Source organism: Lacerta agilis, chromosome 4 (assembly GCF_009819535.1).
Source record: "Lacerta agilis isolate rLacAgi1 chromosome 4, rLacAgi1.pri, whole genome shotgun sequence".
In the NCBI taxonomy this organism is placed as follows: domain Eukaryota; kingdom Metazoa; phylum Chordata; class Lepidosauria; order Squamata; family Lacertidae; genus Lacerta; species Lacerta agilis.
Window position 1 is genome coordinate 80,637,803 of NC_046315.1, and position 4,380 is coordinate 80,642,182.

Consider the following 4,380-nt stretch of genomic DNA (forward strand, 5'->3'; position numbering starts at 1 on the left):
GATCATCTGTCTGGCCCATCCATCAACGCCATACTGTCATAGGTAGATATCCTCACAAAGGATGCAACATACAAGACTGTGTTCTCCAAAGGTCTTCTTCAAGGGATCCAGTTGTGATTAACTAGAGATCAACTAAGGACAGTCATGTCATGTGTGTTCTCTGTACTCCTGCTCCAGCTCAAGTAATTATTTGAAGCAATTTTGCCAAGATACAGACGTTCCAAACATCTCAATGGCTGTCTATCGGAGTTGGTCATGCTTATGGATTCCAACAGCCCAGTCCGTCCGTCTGTCCGTCCCCCATTTTGGTCTATGTCTCTTGCCTAGCAACATGGAACTTCAGATGGTTCCACCATCATCCCAGCACAGGTAATAGAGGATGTGGCAGATCAAAATGTTTTCTAGAAAGACTCCCTCTCCTTTGGCTTGACCTCCACAAATGCTAAGGCTGATCTTGAATGCTGTTGTCTAAGTACAGGCAAATGAAAAGTTCATTCCCTACAAGTGATCTTTAATCAGATTGTGAGGCAGGGCCATTGTGCCCATTTTATACAGAGTCAACTGAGGTTTGCCCCTGAACCCACACATAGCACGAAAGTTCAATGAATCACCACTCCCTGATGGTGTTCCTGTATGAAATACGTTTTTATCACATTTATACTTTACATTTGTAGATATGCACATCAATTATTGAGTATGAAGTGGCCGAGATAAGGGGTATGAGAGGACTGAAAGATGTTTAGAATAAACAGCTATACTAATATATGTTTATATAAGTGAATATTGGAATAGGAGGTGACAACAGCTTGTGACCTGTCAGTGATCCACACCAGTAAAGCAGTAGCACAAAAGCATGCACAATGAGAACCAGGAATTTAAACAAATAAAAAATGAATGCAAACAACAGTTGTGCAAACTAACTAGAACCAATTCTAGTGAAGGACCACATAAAACTAATAATCATCAGAATCATCAGAATAAACCTGTTTTAATTGTGTTTCTTCTCATTCCCAATACTGCAGTACCAAGTATAAGTAGATAATGAAACAATAAAATGTTTTGTACTTAATACAGATCTTTGTAAGAGAGGGAGGAATCATACCCGGGGCTTATATCACAATTGACATATTAATAATTTGTTGCTGCCTCGTCTCTTGTTAGGAAATCAAGTAGGAATGTCCTTTCCAGTATTTATGAAGGCTGACAGGGAAGTGCTGCTCAGAAGGTCTTGATCGGTGTTGGCAGGAATGTGCAATTTCGTTTATTTTGTTTTGCTGATGTAAGTTGACAGGAATTCAAGACTGTGGTTAGCAGCACTGTCTCATGCATTGATAATCAGATACATTCAAAGAAGGGGTACCACAAAGTTCAGGTGTCGACTGGCTCCTTTCCATTTAGCAGCCCTGGAAACCACCTGCAGATCAAAAGGAGGAGGTGCATATCTTTCCTCTGTGGCCTCTGTGCAGAGATGGGATGCTTTTCGGGACGTGGTGGCAATCTGATCAAGTGTAGAAAAAAGAAGAGCATTGTGATGGCCAGGGCCACACCAAAGGTCACTGTTTCTGTGATGTGTCTCTCTATGTGCACACATGTGTGTTTTTGGCCCCACCCATCACTGGGTGAGCGCTTGCCAAAACCATTCTAGTTTCTTCTCTGCAATGAAAAAAGGAATTCAGAACAAAAATTCTAGCCCTACTAGTGTGGCATAATACTTAGTGCAGGGGTCAGCAAACTTACCGCGCCTCGGGCCAGTGTCTCCAGCACCAATCGCATGGTGGGCCGGAGGGCAGGGGAGCATGCACCCATACGCGTGCACATACGCTATTTCCGGCACACTTCCAGGTCGGAGGAGCACCAGAAATAGCTTGTGCACATGTGCACAGGCCTCCTCTGACCCGGATGTGCACCGGAAATAATGCGCATGCGCGCAAGCTATTTCCAGTGCTCCTCCGATCCAGAAGTGGGCAGCCGCGCAGCGCAGCGCTGGCAAGAGCGGACGGTGCCACAGGCCAGATAAACAAGTCCCTCGGGCCTTATCCAGCCCACGGACCTTAGTTTGGGGACCCCTGAGTTAGAGTGTTGGATTAGGACCTAGGACACCAGGATTCAAATTCCCAGTTGGCCATGAAGCTCGCTGGGTGTCCTTAGGTTAGTCTCTCAGTCTAAACTACCTCACAGGGTTATTGTGGGACTAAATGAGGGAGAGAACTGTATACGCCACTTTGAGCTCCTTGGAGAAAAGGTGGGATATAAAAGCAATAATAATAATAATAATAATAATAATAATAATAAGACTTTGACTCTTGAGTTCCTGCATCTGAAAAAGGAAAACAAAACAAAACTGCCTGAGTTGGTAGCCCTGGTGATACCCTTGACAACCACTGGAACACTGGGCACCCTTGGTGATGTTGTTACCGTGGTAGCCACAAAAGCTCTGACGCGATAAGATCCATTGTGACCCAGGCCCTGATGAGCACTGATCCTTTCATTTCTACATTCCAGTGAGGCAGAAACTGCTGCAGCAGAACGGGAAATATATGACTGGTTCCAACCATGCAGGTTGTAAGTAGATGGATCCATGTGGTCTGTTGCTTCTCTGTGCCTCCATTAACTCACCAGAGACTTGGTGGTGCCAGACAAGCCACTGATATTTGTCTTCTGTAGCCAGCATTTAAAAAAAAATTTGTTCTGAATGGTCTTCAGTCCTTCCAGAGATTTTGGCTGTCAAAACATTCCAGAAGTCTTTCTTGGCTTTTGCCGTTCTGAATGTCAGCATGGGTTTTCATTGTGTTTAGTTTGATGGCCAAGTAATAAGAGTGCTTGTAATTTTGTGTGTGTTGGGATTTGTTTCTTTGTACGCAGGATAAATCCCAATAGATTCTGTAGGTAACTGAAAATTCATGTCAATTGGAAGTGACCCTTCAATTATGTCCTGGTGGGAAATGATTCTTTAAAACATACCTGGGTGCAGTTAGAATAAACTTCACCTTGTCTCAATTTGGGATTTCAAAAGCACTATGAAATAAAACCCAGGAAGAAATGAAATCTGCTTTAGGCTATATTTTAACTATTTAATCATCACTCCTACAGTGCATATTGAGAGGGCTGCATACACAACATACATTTAAAGCATGTCCCCCTCCCCACAAATTGTGGGAACTGTAATTTACCCTACACAGAGAGAGCGCTACAATTCCCAACACCTTTAGCAAACTACAGTTCCCAGTATTCTTGGAGAGGGGGGTGGTTCTTCAGCTCTATGGCGTGCATGCAACTCCAGACACTGTAGCAAACTTGTGTCTCTGATAGTGAAAACAGCAACAACTCCATAAACCCAAGTTTTGCTTTTTCTTTTGGTATGGGTTTCTTGTGTGAGCTTTAATTTTTGGTTGCTCTCTGGTAATATTAATTAGATGTATGTCTTAACAGCCAAAGAATTATATTTGTGATAAATCAAGATACGTACAGGGAGCTGACAGAGAGAAGAGGAAGGGGCCTCTATGAGAGGCAGGTCAGAGTAGTTTTTCTCAGGGTGGGAGACGAGGAAGGGGAAGTTCTCCCAGGTGGGAGGTGGGAGGTGGGAGGATTATGTGTGAAGATTAAGGTAAAATGGTGACCGAAGGCTACACAGATATAATTATAATTTTGTATTTTATGAGGATCATATGAGGATTATTATCAGTGTATCTTTCTTTTTCTCTTTGGTTTTTTTCTGTTTGATATATTGTCTTTTATTATTCTTTTTATTAGTTTGGATTTTATGGTATATTCGGTTGAAAACCTTTAATAAAAAAAGAATAAGGCTGCAATCTCATACACACTTGCCTGGGAGAATTTAAGATATGTATAAAGTTACACTGTGACAAAAGTTTGTGTGTGTGTGTGTGTGTTTTCTTCTAGATCAACCATGGTTGTAAAAGAAAAGATTAAAAAGACCTATGGCCCACATGTTGGGATGAGCACGGCATATGCCAGTGAACCAGACTTTACCAGTGAAGATAAGGGTACACAAACCAACTTTGATAGCCCAAAAAATGTTGTGACCCAGGAAAAGGCAACAAATCCACATACAGCCCAGATGTTTGTGCCGAGCAAGAAAAAATACTGTGTGCTGAAAACAGAAACGCAAATGCGAGAGAAAGTCTGTGCTGCCAAGCCAGTGTCAGAGCCTGGGGACTTTCTCGTGAAGGAAAAAGAGAAGAAAGGTCATCATGTTATCTCGCCACTGCCGGAAAAAGAAAACCTTAATAAGGTACAATCACTCTGTACGAATTGGTGGATTTCTCTCTTTCAAAGCTATCATCTTCTCCTTTTTCACCAAGTCTTTACACATCATTGGCCACAACAATACAACACAAGACCCCCTTAAAGCACAAGTCT

The 4,380-nt window shown here is 42.5% G+C and overlaps 1 long non-coding RNA gene across 1 annotated transcript; it reads left to right on the forward strand.

The window, feature by feature from the left end:
• Window positions 1-2,330: 2,330 nt before the first annotated feature.
• LOC117045100 lies at window positions 2,331-4,195 on the forward strand. Its single transcript, XR_004426395.1, has 2 exons — window positions 2,331-2,562; window positions 3,901-4,195. It is a non-coding gene; the product is annotated as an uncharacterized LOC117045100 (long non-coding RNA).
• Window positions 4,196-4,380: the final 185 nt, after the last annotated feature.